Genomic DNA, 23,147 nt, shown 5'->3' with positions numbered 1-23,147 from the left:
GGCGAAACCGTAGAATTTTTTTTGTTTTCTGCAACGTTCCCCAACAAGTACCACACCACTTTTTGAGGAGCTTTCTTCCTCTTCGTGTATCGAGTGACGCCGCACACCGTACATATGGTAGACTCCGCGTGCTCGTCCCGATAAATGATGCAATTGTTCATGCACACATGGTATTTCACGTGCGGTAAATCCAGAGGACACACGGTTTTCTTCGCCTCCTCGAAACTGGTCGGGCACTTGTTCCCCTTGGGAAGACGTTCATGCCAGAATGACATGTTCTCGTTGAAGCATGCGTCGGTCATTTTGTGTTTTACCTTCATCTCCAGAGCCATGAGCATTACTTTCAGGCGGGTATCCTCGGGCTTGCATCCTTCATACAATGGAGTAACCGCGTCTATCTCCAGTTGATCCAGCTTGGCTTTCTCTCAAGCGGCAACTCTTGCGTTATCCGTCTGCTTGAGAAGCAGCTCTTGAATATGATTGTCCTGCACCTAGCCCATTGATGGTCCATTGTCGTCTGCTCCAGCATCTTCATCTTCATGATCATGCCTTCCTCTAGATCTTCCTCATTGAGGGAGTCCTGGATTAGGGGGTGTTCGGGTAGCTGGACTATACCTTCAGCCGGACTCCTGGACTATGAAGATACAAGATTGAAGACTTCGTCCCGTGTCCGGATGGGACTTTCCTTGGCGTGGAAGGCAAGCTTGGCGATGCGGATATTCAAGATCTCCTACCATTGTAACCGACTCTATGTAACCCTAACCCTATCCGGTGTCTATATAAACCGAAGGGTTGTAGTCCGTAGGCGATTAACTCCATATACAACAATCATACCGTAGGCTAGCTTCTAGGGTTTAGCCTCCTTGATCTCGTGGTAGATCTACTCTTGTACTACCCATATCATAAATATTAATCAAGCAGGATGTAGGGTTTTACCTCCATCAAGAGGGTCGAACCTGGGTAAAACATCATGTTCCCTGCCTCCTGTTACCATCCGGCCTAGACGCACAGTTCGGGACCCCCTACCCGAGATCCGCCGGTTTTGACACCGACAGTGGTGCTTTCATTGAGAGTTCCTCTGTGTCGTCGCACAATGATGCGGTCCAGGGTGAGACTTTGCTCCCCGGACAGATCTTCGTCTTCGGTGGCTTCGCTCTGCGGGCCAATTCACTCGGCCACCTGGAGCAGATCGAAAGCTACGCCCTTGGCCATCAAGTCAGGTTTGGAAGCTTAAACTACATGGCTGACATCCGCGGAGACTTGATCTTCGACGGGCTCGAGCCACGACCAAGCGTGCCGCACTATCTCGAGGGGCATGATCTAGCTCTGCCCCCAGACAATGTCCTGGAGGCCGCACACGCATCGGTTCTGACCCCTAACTCGGAGCCTATTGCGCCAATCGAGGATGAGCGGTTGGACGTCACCTCGGAGGCTGTGATCCCGAAAGCGATCGAGCCGAACGCTAGCCCCGCACTCCGCACGACCCGTGACTCCAAGGATCCGGACTCCTCCCCGGACTCCGAACCCCCCGCGCCCCTGCCAATCGAATCCGATTGGGCGTCGATAATGGAGTTCACCGCCGCAGACATCTTTCAGCATTCGCCTTTTGGCGACATCCTGAATTCTCTTAAGTCTCTCTCTTTATCAAGAGAGCCCTGGCCGGCCTACGGTCAGCGAGGGTGGGTTACGGACGATGAGGAAATTCAAAGCCCACCCACCACCCACTTTGTAGCCACTGTCGACGATCTAACCGACATGCTTGACTTCAGCTCCGAAGACATCGACGGCATGTACGACGATGTAGGAGACAAACAGGAACCAGCACCTGTAGGGCACTGGAAGGCACCTCGTCATATGACATATATATGGTGGATACTCCAAAAGATGGAGATGGCGATGGAACAGTGGGGGATGACGCCCCCAAGAAACAGCCAAAGCGCCGGCGTCAGCGACGCTGCTCTAAATCCCGCCAAAGCAAAAACGGTGATTCTGGCACGGGAGATAATACTACCCCGGATAGCGCCGAAGAACACCCACCGCAGCAAGATTAGGTACAGGAAGATGGAGAAGCCATCCCTCATGAGAGAGCGGCAGACCGAGAGGTCGAGGATGATAACTATACGCCTCCCTCCGAAGACGAGGCAAGCCTCGATGACGATGAATTCGTCATACCATCAGACCCCGCAGAACAAGAGCGTTTTAAAAGCAGGCTTTTAGCCACGGCAAGCAGCCTCAAGAAAAAGCAGCAACAGCTTAGAGCTGCCCAAGATTTGCTAGCTGATAGATGGACTGAAGTCCTTGCGGCCGAAGAGTATGAACTCGAACGCCCCTCCAAGAGTTACCCGAAGCGCAGGCCGCTACCCCGATCAGAGGAGGAAGCACCTACATCACCAGCGCATGACATGGTAGACCGGCCACCTCGCGGCCGCGACAGAGAGGCCTCTCAGCCCTCCACCCAAGCCATGCCCCAACGCCGCTCAACTAAGGCACGGGAAAATGCGCCCGACCTGCGAGACATACTAGAGGATAAGGCAAGAGAAACAAGATCGATCTACGGATCGCGCAGGAGCCCTACGGCATGTGGCAATGATCTTCACTCCGGATACAATAAATCCGGCCGGGCCGAACACAACAGACATAGCTCTTCCGAGCTGTGTCGTGATATAGCCCAGTACAGAGGCGCCGCACACCCGCTATGCTTCACGAATGAAGTAATGGATCATAAAATCCCAGATGGTTTCAAACCCGTAAACATCGAATCATACGATGGCACAACAGATCCGACGGTATGGATCGAGGATTATCTCCTTCACATCCACATGGCACGTGGCGATGATCTACACGCCATCAAATACCTCCCGCTCAAACTTAAAGGACCGGCCCGACATTGGCTTAACAACTTGCCAGCAGACTCAATCGGTTCTTGGGAGGACCTGGAAGCCGCATTCCTCGACAACTTACAGGGCACTTACGTGCGACCGCCGGATGCCGACGACTTAAGCCACATAATTCAACAGCCAGAGGAATCGGCCAGACAATTCTGGACACGGTTCCTAACAAAGAAAAACCAGATAGTCGACTGTCCGGATGCAGAGGCTCTAGCAGCCTTCAAGCATAACATCCACGATGAGTGGCTTGCCCGGCACCTGGGACAGGAAAAGCCGAAATCCATGGCAGCCCTCATGACACTCATGACCCGCTTTTGCGCGGGAGAAGACAGCTGGCTAGCTCGCAGTAACAACTTATCAGAGAACCCTGGTAATTCGGATACCAAGGACAAAAGTGGCAGGACACGTCGGAATAAGCAAAAACGCCACGTTAACAGTGACAACAATGAAGACATGGCAGTCAATGCCGGATTCAAAGGCTATAAATCCGGTCAGCAGAAAAAGGCATTCAAAAAGCATACTCAAGGCCCGTCCAGTTTGGACCGAATACTCGATCGCTTGTGCCAGATACATGGCACCCCCGAAAGGCCAGCCAATCACACTAACAGGGATTGTTGGGTGTTCAAGTAGGCAGGCAAGTTAAGGGCCGAAAACAGAGACAAGGGGCTGCACAGCGATGACGAGGAGCCCAAGCCGCCGAACAACAATGGACAGATGGGCTTTCCCCCACAGGTGCGGACGGTGAACATGATGTACGCAACCCACATTCCCAAGCGGGAGCGGAAGCGTGCGCTACGGGACGTATACGCGATGGAGCCAGTCGCCCCAAGGTTCAACCCATGGTCCTCCTGCCCGATCACTTTTGATCAAAGGGACCATCCCACTAGCATCCATCATGGCGGCTTCACCGCATTGGTTCTCGACCCAATCATCGATGGATTTCATCTCACAAGAGTCCTCATGGACGGCAGCAGTAGCCTGAACCTGCTTTATCAGGATACAGTGCGGAAAATGGGCATAGATCCCTCAAGGATTAAGCCCACAAGAACGACCTTTAAAGGCGTTATACCAGGTGTAGAAGCCAACTGTACAGGCTCAGTAACACTTGACGTGGTCTTCGGATCCCCGGACAATTTCCGAAGCGAAGAGTTAATCTTCGATATAGTCCCGTTTCGCAGTGGCTATCACGCCCTGCTCGGACGAACCGCATTCACAAAGTTCAATGCGGTGCCGCACTACGCATATCTCAAGCTCAAGATGCCAGGCCCTCGAGGAGTAATTACGGTCAACGGAAACACCAAACGCTCCCTCCGTACAGAGGAGCATACGGCGGCTCTCGCAGCGGAGGTACAAAGTAGCCTTCTCAAGCAATTCTCCAGTCCGGCCATTAAAAAGCCAGACACTGCCAAGCGTGCCCGGAGTAACCCACAGCAGGACCGCCTGGCACACTCTGAGCAAGCGTAGCAATGCGGCCCCAACCCCAGCTCTCGCGACATAGCGAAACCAGTACCTCGTGTACATAACTACGCCCTTGAAATACCATGGGCACAGGGGAAGGGCACAATAACGGCACGCCCAAAATACGGCTTAAAACATACTAGGGGCTGCCGAATTCTTTTTTTAATTTTTTCTTACTTTCAGGACTCCATACTTCGGACGACCTGTTCGGCAATTCGACTGCCGCACAAACGATGCAAGATCCAGGGAGGCAGACAAGCCATGCCGCATTATGGAACTCCCAGGTGGTCTCTGTTACGAGCGGTATACCTATTTTAAATACAATTCCGCGGCCTGCCCCTGGTCAGGACATACTGAATAGTCCAATATCTTTTGCTTACCGCACTATTTGTATCGTTCGGCTTTGATAAATAGCCTCTCTATAAACAATGCTTAGCTTCTTGTCCATTTTTTGCATTATCTTCTTTTCACATTTATGTTTATTAAATGACACGATTGCACCCGTACACCATGGTACGGCAAACACGCCAGGGGCTTCAGTACCCCTCATAATGGTGTGAGAAGTCCATACACTTTCACAAGTGCGGCACCCCAAACTTATAGCACTATATGCATCGGCTCCGAATCATGATTTGGGTCAATAGTTGGGTTTGCCCGGCTCCTATGTTTTGGTGCCTTACGTTCCGCTCTATCGGCTAAGGTAGCACTAGGAGAACCACTGCGATTGTGCCCCGGTTCAGCTGGGTTAAGCACCTCAGTGGAGAAAGCTAAAACTGACTATCATGATGTGGCGAGAGACCGGTCGCTGTTCGAGAGGTTTTTCGAGTCCCTAAATGCTTATGCCGCTTCGAGCAAGGAGCTGGCTTTGTCCGGCCAAGGCGTGGATAGCGCCCCAAACTCGGTCTTCCGAACTAGGGGCTGCACCGAAATTTAAAATTATAGAGTTCTATGGCTAAGTGAGAGTGTTCAAGCATTATAGTCCGATTGCCTGGTTCATTGTGCTGAGTGCCTCCCTCGAAGGACCCAACTATGGGAAAAAGAGCGCTCAGGTTTATCCCGAACACCCCAGCACTAGTGGCACGGGGGCAGAAGCCGACGACTGGCCATCTCTCAATTTTTGATAAACGGCCGCACAGAAAGTAATATTTTAAATTCAATAAGCATTGCTTAGCGCATATGAACAAGTTTTTAGTGCACAGGATAAACACAAGCGAGTTCATTCAAATAACACATCCTTGGTACATTCATCCGCCACAAGGCAGGCACATGCAAGAACATCCTTGTAGTAGTTCTCGGGCTTGCGATGCTCCTTCCCCGGCAGCGGCCCATCCTTCACAAGCTTCTCACCGTCCAGCTTACCCCAGTGCACCTTTGCACGGGCAAGAGCCCGACGGGCACCTTCGATGCAGATGGAGTGCTTGATGACCTCAAGCCTCGGACAGGCCTCCACCAGCCGCCGCACCAGCCCGAAATAGCTCCCAGGCAGGGCCTCTCCGGACCACAGCCGAATTATGAAGCCCTTCATGGCCTGCTCGGCTGCCTTGTGGAGCTCGACCAGCTGTTTTAGCTGGTCGCTCAAGGGCATAGGGTGTCCGGCCTCAGAATACTGAGACCAGAACACCTTCTCCGTCGAGCTACCCTTTTCAGCTCGGTAGAATGTGGCGGCGGTGGATATGCTCCGGGGAAGATCTGCGGATGCCCCTGGAGAGCTCCGGATTCGGGTAAGTAACAGGTAGTTCACTTTTATATTTCTGCTTTGCATAAAGAATGCCTTACCCGCTGCTATCTTCCTCATCTCCTCCAACTCTTGGAGGGCCTTTTGGGCTTCGGCCTTGGCAGACTTGGCAGCCTCTAGGGCCGTTGCAAGCTCGGATGCTTGCGCCTTCGACTCCAGCTCCAAACTCTCATGTTTTTTCATGAGAGCCTGAAGCTCTTGCTGCACCTTGCCGACCTGAGCCCCAAGTCTGTCTCGCTCGGTGCACTCCGCGGCTGTTTTCTTTTCGGCCTCAGACAGCGCCTGCTTAAGGGTCGCCACCTCAGTCGTGGCCCCTACAATAAGCATTACAATCATGTTACTCTTTTTGCAATCAAGCCTTTTTATAGGCACTTTTTCTGTAAGGTATTTCTTACCTTCTTCCTCCTCGAGCCGCCGCTTGGCAAGGCCGAGCTCTTGCTCGGTCCGCTCGAGGTCCTGCTTCAGGAAACCCACCTCCGTAGTCAGTGCGGCGGTGGATAGCAGCGAAGCCTGCATACGCATATTGACTCTTTTTTGTTAGACTCCTGCGATATTTAATAGATCCTCTATTCGGCTTTTCTTTCCGAACGCCAAACAGAGCATCAGGGGCTACTGTCTATGCGGTAATATTTTTACATATTTTTACTTACCTCGAAGCCTGTTAGAAGGCTAGCGCAAGCTTCAGTCAGTCTGCTCTTGGCGGACTGAACCTTCTGGATCACTGTACTCATAATAGTACGGTGCCCCTCGTCGATGTAGGCATCGTCAAGCACCTCCAGCAGATTGTCCGGCACCTCCGGTTGGACGGAGGCCGCCGGCTCAGAAGGCTTGCTCCTCTTGGAAGGAGTTCGCCTACCGCGGTCCGGAACTGTGGAAGATTCCGGCGCGGTGTCCGGCACAAAGCCGGACTGAGAGCCCTGGGGAGCCTTATCTCCTTCACCCCTGGAGTCCGGGAGGTTGCCTTGCGACTCCTCCAGGACCACCTCCTCCTGCCCCAGAGCTTGTCGCGACGCCACTTCGGCGTCGTCTGCAGTGCGGGGGGAGACAGCGGGCGGAACTGAGTTCACGTCCGATGAGTCCAGGGAGCCGCCCGATGATTCGTCGAATTCGGCCCGGGGCGGACTGCATAATTACATTCGACATTAGGGAAAGCTGTGCAACAAAGGAACATCATGTGTTATTTTGATATCCGAACTTACGATTTCGCCGGTCGCTTGGCCCTGTTTGGCCACTCCTCCTTGCCCTCTTCGGCGTTGGGGGCATAGTCCGGCGGAGGGGTCTTCCTTTTCCTAGACCCCTCGGCCTCCCCCATTGGGGTGGCCTTCCTCTTCTCTCCTCCCTCCGCTGGGGGGGAGAGTTTTCTTCTTCCTCCTCCTCGTTTTTGCGGGAGGAGGGCGTCTTGGACTCGTCAGATGACGAGTCCGACACCACCACGTTGCGGGCACTCTTTCGAGTCCCCGTGGTCTTCTTCTTCTTGGCCTTCTTCTCCAGCACCACATAAGGCGCCAGAACCAGCAGCTTTGCTAGTAGAGCTGGGGCTGGGTCTTCGGGCAGCGGAGTCAGACAGTTAATCGGTCCGGATATCGCCCGCCAAGCCTGTCAAAGGTAAGGGAGTTTAGATCCCACATAGAGTCAAACTATGAAAAAAAGCTTAACATCATGTAAAAGGTGTAGATGGCATACCTCGCTAGCGTGACGCTGCGAGCTGTATCCGCGGTCCTCGGAAGCGGATGCGGGAGCCTCGACGCCCTTGAATAGCATCTTCCAGGCGTCTTCGTGCGTCGTGTCGAAGAGCCTACTGAGGGTTTGATGGTGCGTCGGGTCGAACTCCCACAGATTAAAATCCCGTTGTTGGCACGGGAGGATCCGGCGGACGAGCATAACCTGGATTACATTAACAAGCCGGACTGGCTTGTTCACCAAGGACTGGATGCATGTTTGCAATCCGGTCACCTCTTTTTCGTCACCCCATGACAGGCCCGTCTCTTTCCAGGACATAAGCCGCGTGGGGGGTCCGGATCGGAACTTGGGGGCTGCGGTCCATTTCGGATCGCGCGGCTCGGTGATATAAAACCACCCGGATTGCCATCCCTTTAGGGTCTCCACGAAAGAGCCCTCGAACCATAGGACGTTGGCCATCTTGCCCGCCATGGCGCCTCTGCACTCCGCCTGGCTACCGCGCACCACCTTGGGCTTGACGTTGAAGGCCTTGAGCCAGAGGCCGAAATGAGGGCGGACGCGGGGAAAAGCCTCGCACACGACGATAAACGCCAAGATGTTGAGGATGAAGTTTGGAGCCAGATCATGGAAATCCATGCCGTAGTAGAACATGAGCCCCCGAAAAAATGGGTGGAGTGGAAAACCCAGTCCGCGGAGGAAGTGGGGGAGAAATACTACCCTCTCATGGGGCCTTGGGGTGGGGAGAAGCTGCCCCTCTTCGGGAAGCCGGTGCGCGATGTCCTTGAACAGGTATCCGGCCTTCCTTAGCTTCTTGACTTTGCCCTCCGTGGCGGAGGAGACCATCCACTTGCCTCCCGCTCCGGACATTGCTGGAGAAGGTTGAGGTGGGAAGTGCGGGCTTGGGCGCTGGACCTCGGGTGCGCAGGAGATGGATAGGCAAAGGAGGAAGAAGGCGTAGGTAAAAAGGTGGATCCTTGTCCCCTTATATGGGCGGATGCGGTTGTGCGTCCCCACCTGCCTAGTAAAACTCGCTTGCCTCCCGAGCGCCGTGATAAGTGTCGCGGTTGGGTTACCCACGTCCGTATTGATGAGAATCCCGTAAAAGGGGGGTACACGATCTCTGCTTTGACAAGACGTGCCAAGGAAACCGCCTCGCAAAACACGCTAAGGTGGAAAAGTGAAAATGATTCAAGTGAAGGACTTGGCTGTAGTGTGATGACGCACTGCGGAATACGTCAGCAGATTTGATTTGTGTTAATATTATTCTCTCTATGGCAATATGTGGAAGCTTATTTTGCAGAGCCGGACACTACTCTTGGTGTTTACAATCTTCTATGAAGGACTTGGAGGAGGAACCCACCTTGCAATGCCGAAGACAATTTGCGCGCCGGACTCGTCGTCATTGAAGCCTGGTTCAGGGGCTACTGAGGGAGTCCTGGATTAGGGGGTGTTCGGGTAGCCGGACTATACCTTCAGCCGGACTCCTGGACTATGAAGATACAAGATTGAAGACTTCGTCCCGTGTCCGGATGGGACTTTCCTTGGCGTGGAAGGCAAGCTTGGCGATGCGGATATTCAAGATCTCCTACCATTGTAACCGACTCTATGTAACCCTAACCCTATCCGGTGTCTATATAAACCGGAGGGTTGTAGTCCGTAGGCGATTAACTCCATATACAACAATCATACCGTAGGCTAGCTTTTAGGGTTTAGCCTCCTTGATCTCATGGTAGATCTAATCTTGTACTACCCATATCATCAATATCAATCAAGCAGGACGTAGGGTTTTACCTCCATCAAGAGGGCCCGAACCTGGGTAAAACATCGTGTTCCCTGCCTCCTATTACCATCCGGCCTAGACGCACAGTTTGGGACCCCCTACCCGAGATCCGCTGGTTTTGACACCGACACTCATCATCATGTCCGGCATCACCATCATGATCATGTCCTAGAGATTCTTCGTCTTCTTGCCCGCCCTTGCCGCGGTGGTTGTCTTGCTGCCCTTCCTCATTTCTTGCCCGCCCCCCATGGACGACTTCATAGTCATCTTCATCACCTTGCCACCGATAGCCATCCATGAAACCATGCAAGAGCAGGTGGTCCCGCACCTGCCCGGAATTCGGGTCCGCAATAAGGCTCTTCAGCTTGCATCTTCGACACGGACATCTTATCTCCGTCTTGTTCTTTTGAAGCATCTCGGCCTTCGCGGAGCTCAAAAACCTATTCACGATGCCTTCGGTCATCGTGCGGACCATGGTCGCCTGCGGGGTAGAGCAAAACAATATTTTAGAACCAAGAAAAAATTTGGCATGACTTTGCCTAAAAATAGGACCAAAAAGAATGCATAGTGCCAAATTCTTGCCGAAACGGAATGAATCAACATTCCGGCAAAATATTGGCAACTATCACATTTCAAATACCGGTACCTGCAAACAGAAACATATAGGCAACACCACAAACATATGCAACACCACAAACATACGCAGATCTAGCTAGGCCATAAAAAGTGCATGTGCACGTTGTTGGAGGGAGAAAAAAGTAGATCTACAACATAAAGAAAGCTTTCCCCTTACTTACCAATAAAAAAGGTAATTTACCCACTTAATTTGGGTGAATCTATGGTGCAAATGAGGTGAGGAGGAGGAGGCAGTCGAGACAAGCTTGGAGGAGGAGGAGGAGAGAATGAAGTCGGGAAAGTGAGTGTGGTAGGTGGCTGTCCAAAATATCTAGCTGGTCTCAGGTTACTAATGGCGCACCACCTACAAATGCGCCATTAGTAACCCACCTGCCAGGGGTGCACCATTACTAGTTTTGCAAAAAAAAATTCTCAGTAGTGGCGCACCATGGGTGTGGTGCGCCATTACTAGTTTGAGCTAGTAATGGCGCACTTCGCCCAGGTGCGCCATTACTACTTTTGAAAAAAAGAGTAAAAAAATTGTCGGTAGTGGCGCACCGAGCGTGTGGTGCGCCATTACTAGTTAAAACTAGTGCACACTGTGCCCTGGTGCGCCATTAATAGTTTTAGAAAAAAAATTGCTAGTAATGGCGCACCGTGTGTCTGGTGTGCCATTAGTAATGAGGACACTAATGGTGCACCCGTATCTGGTGCGCCACTGCTATATAGTAGTGGTGCACCACATACATGGTGCGCCATTAATGTCCATATCAGCTATAGCCCTTTTCCTAGTAGTGTTGCAATATCTCAAATAAATGGAGATTTCGATGCTAAAGATCCGAAGATGGCAGCGTATCGTAACACAGTCATAAAAATGTCGGCCCGGTTCGAGGGGCTCGAGTTCCATCATGTGGCTCGAGAAAGTAATCAAGCGGCAGATGTCCTTACTCATATCGGTGCTAAGCGCGACCCTGTCCCACCTAATATTTTCCTGGAAAGGCTCTTTAAGCCATCCGTGGTGTGGCAAGGGGGAAACGGCAATACTAGTCCGGAACCAAACATAGTCCAAGATCCCAGAAACACCGACGTCGTCGGGGGCTCAGCCATCGAAATAACACCGTCGGCGCATCTCATCATGGCAGTCATTGCCCCATGGACCGAACCCTTCCTGGCCTACCTCAACAGGAAAGAGCTTCCTGAGGACCAGAATGAGGCCCGCTGCATAGTCCGGCGTTCAAAGGCCTACAAGGTTCCTGATGGAGAGCTCTACAAGAAAATCGCCATCGGAGTCCTTCAACGATGTATATCCGAGGAAGAGGGGCGGCAGCTCTTGGCTGAAATTCATGCCGGACTCGGCGGTCACCACGCCGCAGCTCGGGACCTTGTTAGCAAGGCCATCCATACAAGGTTTTATTGGCCGACGCCCTGAGCAAATGCACAAGACCATGTCCAACATTGCGTCGGATGCCAACTCTTTGCCAATCAAAGCCATATGCCCCCCATCGCCTTACAAACAATCCCCATCACTTGGCCTTTAGCGGTCTGGGGACTCGATATGGTTGGACCCTTGCTACCTCTTGAGCTTGCGTTGGTTTTCCCCTGAGAGGAAGGGATGATGCAGCAAAGTAGCGTAAGTATTTCCCTCAGTTTTTAAGAACCAAGGTATCAATCCAGTAGGAGGCCACGCTCAAGTCCCTTGTACCTGCACAAAACGATAGCTACTTGCAACCAACGCGATTAGGGGTTGTCAATCCCTTCACGGTCACTTACGAGAGTGAGATCTGATAGATATAATATTTTTGGTATTTTTGGTATAAAGATGCAAAGTAAAAAGTAAAGGCAAAGTAAAAAGCAAAACAAGATTAAAGTGATGGAGATTGATATGATGAGAATAGACCCAGGGCCATAGGTTTCACTAGGGGCTTCTCTCAAGAGCATAAGCATTCTACGGTGGGTGAACAAATTACTGTTGAGCAATTGACAGAATTGAGCATAGTTATGAGAATATCTAGGCATGATCATGTATATAGGCATCACGTCCGTGACAAGTAGACCGAAACGATTCTGCATCTACTACTATTACTCCACTCATCGACCGCTATCCAGCATGCATCTAGAGTATTAAGTCAAAAACAGAGTAACGCCTTAAGCAAGATGACATGATGTAGAGAGATAAATTCATGCAATATGAAATAAACCCCATCTTGTTATCCGCGATAGCAACGATGCAATGCGTGCCTTGCTGCCCCTTCTGTCACTAGGAAAGGACACCGCAAGATCGAACCCAAAGCTAAGCATTTCTCCCATGGCAAGAACTACCAATCTAGTTGGCCAAACCAAAAGGGTAATTCGAAGAGACTTGCAAAGATAACCAATCATACATAAAATAATTCAGAGAAGATTCAAATATTATTCATCGATAGACTTGATCATAAACCCACAATTCATCGGTCTCAACAAACACACCGCAAAAAGAAGATTACATCGAATAAATCTCCACAAGAGAGGGGGAGAACTTTGTATTGAGATCCAAAAAGAGAGAAGAAGCCATCTAGCTACTAACTATGGACCCGAAGGTCTGAGGTAAACTACTCACACTTCATCGAAGAGGCTATGATGATGTAGAAGCCCTCCGTGATGACGACCCTCTCCGGCGGAGCTGCGGAACAGGCCCCAAGATGGGATCTCGTGGATACAGAAAGTTGCGGCAGTGGAATTAGGTTTTTGGCTCCTCCTCTGATTGTTTGGGGGTACGTAGGTATATATAGGAGGAAGGAGTACGTCGGTGGAGCATCGAGGGGCCCACGAGGCAGGGGGCGCCCTAGGGGGGCGCCCCCACCCTCGTGACTGCCTCTTTGACTCCTTGGAGTAGGATCCAAGTCTCCGGATCACGTTCGGTGAGAAAATCACGTTCCTGAAGGTTTTATTCCGTTTGGACTCCGTTTGATATTCCGTTTCTTCGAAACACTAAAATAGGCAAAAAAAACAGCAATTCTGGGTTGGGCCTCCAGTTAATAGGTTAGTCCCAAAAATAATATAAAAGTGGAAAATAAAGCCCAATATAGTCCAAAACAGTAGATAATATAGCATGGAGCAATCAAAAATTATAGATACGTTGGAGATGTATCAGGCATCCCCAAGCTTAATTCCTGCTCGTCCTCGAGTAGGTAAATGATAAAAAGAGTATTTTTGATGCGGAGTGCTACTTGGCATAATTTCAATGGAAATCTTCTTAATTGTGATATGAATATTCAGATTCGAAAGATTCAAGACAAAACTTTATATTGACATAAAAATAATAATACTTCAAGCATACTAACAAAGAAATTATGTCTTCTCAAAATAACATGGCCAAAGAAAGTTATCCCTACAAAATTATATAGTCTGGCTATGCTCTATCTTCACCACACAAAGTATTTAAATCATGCACAACCCTGATGACAAGCTAAGCAATTGTTTCATACTCTAACTTTTTCAAAACTTTTTCAATCTTCACGGAATACATGAGCGTGAGCCATGGATATAGCACTATAGGTGGAATAGAATGGTGGTTGTGGAGAAGACAAAAAGGAGGGGAAGATAGTCTCACATCAACTAGGCGTATCAACGGGCTATGGAGATGCCCATCTATAGATATCAATGTGAGTGAGTAGGGATTGCCATGCAATGGATGCACTAGAGCTATAAGTATATGAAAGCTCAAAAAGAAACTAAGTGGTTGTGCATCCAACTTGCTTGCTCATGAAGACCAAGGGCAATTTGAGGAAGCCCATCATTGGAATATACAAGACAAGTTCTATAATGTAAAATTACCACTAGTATATGAAAGTGGTAACACGAGAGACTCTCTACTATGAAGATCATGGTGCTACTTTGAAGCAAAAGTGTGGTAAAAGGATAGTAGCATTGCCCCTTTTTATTTATTTTCTCTCTTTTTTGGGCCTTCTTTTTTTTTCTTTGGCCTTTCTCTCCTTTTTTTTGGGACAATGCTCTATTAAATGATGATCATCACACTTTTATTTATTTACAACTCAATGATTACAACTCGATTCTAAAACAAAGTATGACTCTATATGGATGTCTTCGGCGGTGTACCGGGATATGCAATGAATCAAGAGTGACAAGTATGAAAAAATTATGAACGGTGGCTTTGGCACAAATATAATGTCAACTACATGATCATGCTAAGAAATATGACAATGATGAATGTGTCATGATGAACTAGATGGTGGAAAGTTGCATGGCAATATATCTCGTAATGGCTATGGAAATGCCATAATAGGTAGGTATGGTGGCTGTTTTGAGGAAGGTATATGGTATGTGTATGATACCGGCGAAAGGTGCGTGGTATTAGAGAGGCTAGCAAAGGTGGAAGGGTGAGAGTGCGTATGACCCATGGACTCAACATTAGTCATAAAGAACTCATATACTTATTGCAAAAATCTAGAAGTTATCAAAGCAAAGTATTACGCGCATGCTCCTAGGGGGATAGATTGGTAGGAAAAGACCATCGCTCGTCCCCGGCCGCCACTCATAAGGAACACAATCAATAAATAAATCATGCTCCGACTTCATCACATAACGGTTCACCATACGTGCATGCTACGGGATTCACAAACTTTAACACAAGTATTCTTTAAATTCACAACTACTCAACTAGCATGACTTTAATATTATCACCTCCATATCTCAAAACAATTATCATGCTTCAATCCTTTCTTAGTATTCAACACACTCAAAAGAAAGTTTCACAAATCTTGAATACCAAGCATATTATTATTAAGCAAATTACCATGCTATTAAGACTCTCAAAATAATTTAAGTGAAGCATGAGAGATCAATAGTTTATTTAAAACAAATCCACCACCGTGCTCTAAAAGATCTAAGTGAAGAACTTAGAGCAAAATTATAACGCTCAAAAGATATAAGTGAAGCAGATAGAGCAAAACTACTTAGCTCAAAAGATATAAGTGAAGCACATAGAGTATTCTATCAAATTTTAATTCATGTATGGCTATCTCAAAAGGTGTGTACAGCAAGGATGATTGTGGCATACTAAGACACAAAGACACAAATAATACGAGACGCTCCAAGAAAAACACATATCATGTTGGTGAATAAAAATATAGCTCCAAGTAAATTACCGATGTTAGTGGACGAAAGAGGGGATGCCTTCCGGGGCATCCCCAAGCTTTGACATCTTGGTGTCCTTGGATTATCTTGGGGGTGCCATGGGCATCCCCAAGCTTAGGCTCTTTCCACTCCTTGTTCCATAATCCATCAAAAGAATTCACCCAAAACTTGAAAACTTCACAACACAAAACTTAAAGTAGAAAACTCGTGAGCTCCGTTAGCTAAAGAAAACAAAAGACCACTTCAAGGTACTGTAATGAACTCATTCTTTATTTATATGGGTGTTAAACCTAATGTATTCCAACTTCTCTATGGATTATAAACTATTTTACTAACCATAGATTCATCAAAATAAGCAAACAACACAGGAAAAACAGAATCTGTCAAAAACGGAACAGTCTGTAGTAATCTGTAGCTAGCGCAAGATCTGTAACCCCAAAAATTCTAAAATAAATTGCTGGATGTGAGTAATTTATCTATTAATCATCTTCAAAAATAATTAACTAAATAGCACTCTTCAAATAAAAATGACATCAGTTCTCGTGAGCGCTAAAGTTTCTGTTTTTTACAGCAAGTTCAACAAGACTTTCCCCAAGTCTTCCCAACGGTTCTACTTGGCACAAACACTAATAAAACACAAAAAACACAACCAAAACAGAGGATAAGTAATTTATTTATTACTAAGCAGGAGCAAAAAGCAAGGAATAAAAATAAAATTGGGTTGCCTCCCAACAAGCGCTATCGTTTAACGCCCCTAGCTAGGCATAAAAGTGAGGATCGATCTAGGTATTGCCATCTTTAGTAGGCAATTCTTCGATGAGGCACCTATTTCCCTTAGGAATTTCTTTCTTTCTACTGATTATCAAATTTTTAGGCACAAGATCGAAAAATTCATTTGTAGCAATCGGTTCCTTAATGATAGCAAAAATATTGGGATGAATACTTATAGATTTAAGATCCGCAGTTTCCTTACTAGATGATTCACCCTTATTTTGGGGAACATACATAAGCTTGGCAATTTTAGTAGGAGGACTTGGAGTATTCTTTACGGAAGAAAAAGCGGTTCCCAAGTTTGTAATGATACCCTCAAGTTTATCAATTCTAGTAGAATCTAACTTTATCTTCTCATTAACTATGGGTTCCTTTTCCTTAATATTTTTCAAAGTCATTCCTACCTTAGATCCATATTGAATAATTTGATTGTGGATCTTTTATCTAGATTTTCAATTAATTCTATAGTAGCAACTTTATTTTCAATAATTTCAAGTCTTTGCATAACATGCTCCAAAGTTAACATGGTTCCATTAACCAAAAGAGGTGGTGAGCCAAATAAATTTAGCATAGCATTATAAGAATCAAAAGTATGGCTACCCAAGAAGTTCCCTCCGGTAATGGTATCGAGGATATATCTATACCAAGGATTAACACCTACATAAAAATTGTAGAGAAGAACTAAGGTAGATTGCTTCCTGGTAGATCTATTTTGAGCATTGCAAATTCTATACCACACATCTTTTAGATTTTCTCCCTCCCTTTGTTTAAAATTTAGAACTTCACTCTCGGGAGACAACGGAGAAGATATGAGACTAGCCATGGCGACAAGCAAACAAACTAGCACACAAGCAAACAAGAGCAAACGGGCAAAAAGAGGCAAATAGAGAGGGAGGATAGAGAGAGAGAGGGCGAATAAAACGGCAAGGGTGAAGTGGGGGAGAGGAAAACGAGAGGCAAATGGCAAATAATGTAATGCAAGAGATAGGGATTGTGATGGGTACTTGGTATGTTGACTTTTTGCGTAGACTCCCCGGCAACGGCACCAGAAATCCTTCTTGCTACCTCTTGAGCTTGCGTTGGTTTTCCTCGAAGAGGAAGGGATGATGCAGCAAAGTAGCGTAAGTATCTCCCTCAGTTTTTGAGAACCAAGGTATCAATCCAGTAGGAGGCCACGCTCAAGTCCCTCGTACCTGCACAAAATGATAGCTACTCACAACCAACGCGATTAGGGGTTGTCAATCCCTTCACGGTCACTTATGAGAGTGAGATCTGATAGATATAATATTTTTGGTATAAAGATGCAAAGTAAAAAAGTAAAGGCAAAGTAAAAGGCAAAACAAGATTAAAGTGATGGAGATTGATATGATGAGAATAGACCCGGGGGCCATAGGTTTCACTAGTGGCTTCTCTCAAGAGCATAAGTATTCTACGGTGGGTGAACAAATTACTGTTGAGCAATTGACAGAATTGAGCATAGTTATGAGAATATCTAGGCATGATCATGTATATAGGCATCACGTCCGTGACAAGTAGACCGAAACGATTCTGCATCTACTACTATTACTCCACTCATCGACCGCTATCCAGCATGCATCTAGAGTATTAAGTTAAAAATAGAGTAACGCCTTAAGCATGATGACATGATGTAGAGAGATAAATTCATGCAATATGAAATAAACCCCATCTTGTTATCCTCGATGGAAACGATGCAATACGTGCCTTGCCGCCCCTTCTCTCACTGGGAAAGGACACCACAAGATTGAACCCAAAGCTAAGCACTTCTCCCATGGCAAGAACTACCAATCTAGTTGGCCAAACCAAACGGATAATTCGAAGAGACTTGCAAAGATAACCAATCATACATAAAAGAATTCAGAGAAGATTCAAATATTATTCATAGATAGACTTGATCATAAACCCACAATTCATCGGTCCCAACAAACACACTGCAAAAAGAAGATTACATCGAATAGATCTCCACAAGAGGGGGGGGGGAGAACTTTGTATTGAGATCCAAAAAGAGAGAAGAAGCCATCTAGCTACTAACTATGGACCCGAAGGTCTGAGGTAAACTACTCACACTTCATCGGAGAGGCTATGATGATGTAGAAGCCCTCCGTGATGACGGCCCTCTCCGATGGAGCTCTGGAACAGGCCCTAAGATAGGATCTCGTGGATACAGAAAGTTGCGGCGGTGGAGTTAGGTTTTGGCTCCTCCTATGATCGTTTGGGGGTACGTAGGTATATATAGGAGGAAGGAGTACGTCGGTGGAGCATCGAGGGGCCCACGAGGCAGGGGGGCGTGCCCTAGGGGGGGCGCCCCCCACCCTCGTGACCGCCTCTTTGACTCCTTGGAGTAGGGTCCAAGTCTCCTGGATCACGTTCGGTGAGAAAATCATGTTCCCAAAGGTTTCATTCCATTTGGACTCCGTTTGATATTCCGTTTCTTCGAAACACTAAAATAGGCAAAAAACAGCAATTCTGGGTTGGGCCTCCGGTTAATAGGTTAGTCCCAAAAATAATATAAAAGTGGAAAATAAAGCCCAATATAGTCCAAAACAGTAGATAATATAGCATGGAGCAATCAAAAATTATAGATACATTGGAGACGTATCAACCCCTTAAAGGGGGAAGCCATAAGAAAAAATATCTGCTGGTTATGGTGGACAAATTCACTTAGTGGATAGCCTAAGCCGGTCAAACGGCTGAGTCCGGCCCGGTGATAGACTTCATATCCGGTGTTGTGCACCGTTATGGTGTCCCACATAACATCATCACTGACAACGGCTCAAATTTCACAGCCGACGAGGTAAAAACCCGGTGTACTAATCTGGGTATTAAACTCGATTACGCCTCCGTCTACCACCCACAAACCAACGATTAAGTCGAACGAGCCAACGGTCTTATTATGAGCGGCATCAAGCCCAGACTAGTGCGGTCTTTGAAAGAATCAAACAAGCACTGGGTCGAGGAGCTCGACTCTGTACTATGGGGGCTGCGGACCACGCCCAACCGCTCTATCGGATACACACCTTTCTTCATGGTGTATGGCGCGGAGGCCGTATTGCCCTGCGATATTATTCACGACTCGCCTTGAGTGCGTATGTACGAAGAGAGAGAAGCCGAGCTTGATCGGCAGGATGGCCTAGATGCCCTGGAGGAGGAACGCGATGACGCAAAAGCCCGTTCAGCATTTTACCAACAGCAGGCTCGAAGATATCAAAGCAGAGAAGTACGAGCCAAGACTTACATCGTTGGCGAACTCATTCTACGCCTGCTGGAGAAGAAAAAGGACAAACTCAAGCCCAAATGGGAGGGTCCCTTCATAATTGACGAAGTTCACACCGGAGGAGCGTACTGTCTTCGCGATGCATCAGACAATCGCCTCGAGCCGAACCCCTAGAACGCGGCCAGACTCCGGAGATTCTATGCCTAGCGCCAAACCCCTTGTTCGTCTCCTCCTCCCCTGTAGTTTCCATTATTTTTTCTCTCTTTTCCGATTATTTTCTTCTTTCTTGCTTTAACGCTTTGGTACGGCTAGACCACACACCATCGACACATACATCTCTAAATATGTATGTCACTGGTACCTGGGGGCTTCTCGGACAGAAGTTCTTGTCATTCCTTGAGCATTAAGCTCCTCACATATGAGTTTTTCCATATGTACATTTTCTTTGCCACTATATGATCGATATGACTTAAGTTTTGGCCAAGCTGGGTTGCCTGGCTCCTGTGCTTATGCCCTACGTTCCCGTTAGTTCAGCTAGGGCATAAAGGGAGCACCTCTGCGATTGTTACTGCCGGGTCATCCAGATGTGTTCCTCAGATTGGGTGAAGCCGTAAACTAGCATTCTTAAGGGAATATTAGGTCGGTGAATTAAAGAGGTTTTCTATATGATCGATATGACTTAAGTTTTGGCCAAGCTGGGTTGCCTGGCTCCTGTGCTTATGCCCTAGGTTCCCGTTAGTTCAGCTAGGGCATAAAGGGAGCACCTCTGCGATTGTTACTGCCGGGTCATCCGGATGTGTTCCTCAGATTGGGTGAAGCCGTAAACTAGCATTCTTAAGGGAATATTAGGTCGGTGAATTAAAGAGGTTTTCTATACTCACTCCATTGTGCACCCCCAGAAGTTATACAAACTGTGGTGCTCGCATCACAATTCGGACATGTACATTAAATGCATGCACACCCAGGGAAAGGAACCCTTAACAGAACTATTATCTCTGGAAGATGTTTCTTACGATATCAATGTAATATAAATTAGCTAGCCGAATACAACTTGTCTATTCAAGCAACTATGACCCCTACGCCTAGTTTTCCAAGCATACGCCGGCCTATTCGGCCGCGACGGTATTCGGAAACACTCTGCACCTTCGGGTCCGGAGGCTGAAGCGAAAAGGTCTGCCATGACAAATGATATTCAATTCAGCTAGATGAGGAAAGTACACAGTCACTTGGACTCGAACACCTCTTCCTCTACACCTCCCAACAGGCAGTCTAACTTACAATCCTGTTGGGAATATTTGGCGGCCACCTCTACTTGGTCATATACTATACTAACGGGAATTTCTTCCCCATTCGGCCCTACCGGCCCGACACGAGCCATGTGATTAGGATCCAGCTTGGTATATCGCGTCTTCACCATGGCCCAGGCCTCTCGCGCACCCTCTCGGCAGGCAGATATCTTCCACAGCCGGATACGCCGCCGCGCTCCCTTGAACAGCTCTACCAGCTTCTCCATGCTTCCTGGAGGGGAGTCGAATGGCCATAAATCCTTGGCTACACTCCGCGTAGCCTGCCGAGCTTGCTCGTACAATTGCGACAACCCTTGCAGAAGATCATTTGATGATCCGGACACTTCCTCTTTGGGGCGGTTCGTCAACACACCTGCAATTATAGCTATATTAGCTACTGTTACCTCCAAACTTCTATAAGATAAAAGCGGCCACGGACTAAATATGCCGCCTCCAAGCTTCTTGTTCTCCTTCACAAAGTCGGCTAGCTGTGCTCGCACATCTTTCAGCTCTTCGCCCAGTTTGCTGTTCGAATCCTGGAGTTTCTTTTTCTCTTCAACGACTTTTGTCAATACACGCTTGCCCGCTGCTAGTAGCTTTTTGGCTCCGTGTTCTTCGCTTCGAGCGGCGTCCAGCTACTCTCGTACTTGGTCTAACGACCCAACACAAAGATTAGAACCCAAATTCACACTATTGGTGTATCATTGTGAATTTTTGATAGAGGAAAATGTTACCTGGAGATGCCTTCTATTTCGCGAGTTCGGCATTGGCGGGAAGCAGCTGGCGCTGACACTTTTCTAGTTCCTGAGCTAGCTGGGTATTCTTCTCCATAAGCACCTGGTTGTACATTGATCCTTAATCAGTTGTTTCAACTCCTTTAAGTCTCAGGGGCTACTGGCATATGGTTATCATAGTTAGTCAAAGCGAATTTACATGCACATCTTTCAAATGTTACTTTGTGGCCCTATTAATCCCATCTCGAGCAGCCCGGATGTATGCATCGGCTGAGGTGAAGGCGTTAAACGACTCTTCTGAAAAGTCCTGGTCTTGTAAAATAACCCGGCGACGCTGATGATTCATGGCACTCTCCACTTCTGATTTGGTGACGGATACATCATCCGAGTCCTCGGCTGGAGACAGTCCGGCGTCGCCCCTGCATCAGCCCCCATCTGCACGGCAGGATTTGAATCCTGACTGTGGGAAGTACGGCCGCTCGAACCTCTAGATATAGTCCGGTGCACCTTCCTCCTGACACATGGAAAACGGGAAGGTCACGGTTGGACGTGACTGCTCAGGTGCGGGTTGGCGAATTCATACCTCTTCGATGAAGGCACAGGCATGTCTTCGTTTGCATTCCTCTTGGAAGGCTTGCCCGGCGCGGGAGCCGATCTCTTCAAAATCGCCGAACGTCTCCCTTGTGAAGCACGATACAGTGCGGTGGGTGAGGCAGAATAAGAGCACTCTTTTAGAGAAGGTGTTTCTTAATTATTTACATGTGAAGCAGGAAGGAGGCCAGGGTAGTCGGAGGTGATGGCCACTTCTGTGCCGTCATAGCTTGTCTGGTAAAACACTCCCCTCGCAAGCACCACGAATATATCCGGATCCTCTTCAAACCCAGGATCTAGCTCCCGGTTTTGGATCTCCGGCTGTGGGGCAGGACTATGAAGTCCTTCAGTGACCTTCCGCCAGTGCTGTCATAAACAGACTTGAAATTTATCAAAAGTAATCCGGAAGGGGAAAGAGTGGAATAGAGGGATTGAAGCTTACCCAACTGGGAGGATTATACATAGAATACCCATCTCTGCTCTTAATGCGAAGAATTTCCTCTTCCTCCCCTTTTAACAGCTCGGCCAATATTTTGTCCAGAGCGGCGGGGGTATCCGGACCCTTCCGGCCATAGCGGGAGGCGTCATCCTCTCCATTATAGTACCACATGGGCTGCCCTTTGTATTGTAGCGGCTGAACCCCACGCACTACAGAGATCGCCATTACCTCGATTATTGTGAGTCCAGACTGAGCGAGCGTCTTTATCTTGCTCATAAGCTGGCAAACTTCTGCGTTGACATTCTCTTCAAGACTCTGAGGACGCCAACTGTGGCGTTTCTTCAGCGAAACGCTCACAAATTCAGGAAGACCCTTTCGAACTGGGTCGGGAAGTGCGACATCCGCAATATAGAACCATTCGGAAGGCCATTCTTCGGATGCCTTCCTTGGTGTGCCGGACAGATATCCGGTATCAGCGATACACCACACTTCGGCTCTGCACACTTCAAATATTGACCACTCATGATTACGTGGGACAAGACAGAACAACTTCATCCATAGCTTGAAATGAGCCTCGATAACCAGGAATAGTTCACATAAAGCGACATAACCCGCAATGTGCATAATGGAGGCGGGGTGAAGTTGTGCAGCTGGAGGCCATAGTATTCCAGAAGCCCTCGGACTAACGAATGAATGGGAAATCCAACGCCCCTTAGCAGGTAGGGGACGAAACATATTCGCTCTCCCCCGGATGGATTGGGGAAGTCCTCTGCCTGAATCTCACCGTTGAAGGAATCTAGCACCG

Source organism: Triticum dicoccoides, chromosome 6A, assembly GCF_002162155.2.
Source record: "Triticum dicoccoides isolate Atlit2015 ecotype Zavitan chromosome 6A, WEW_v2.0, whole genome shotgun sequence".
Lineage (NCBI taxonomy): Eukaryota > Viridiplantae > Streptophyta > Magnoliopsida > Poales > Poaceae > Triticum > Triticum dicoccoides.
This window is presented reverse-complemented; position numbering follows the sequence as displayed.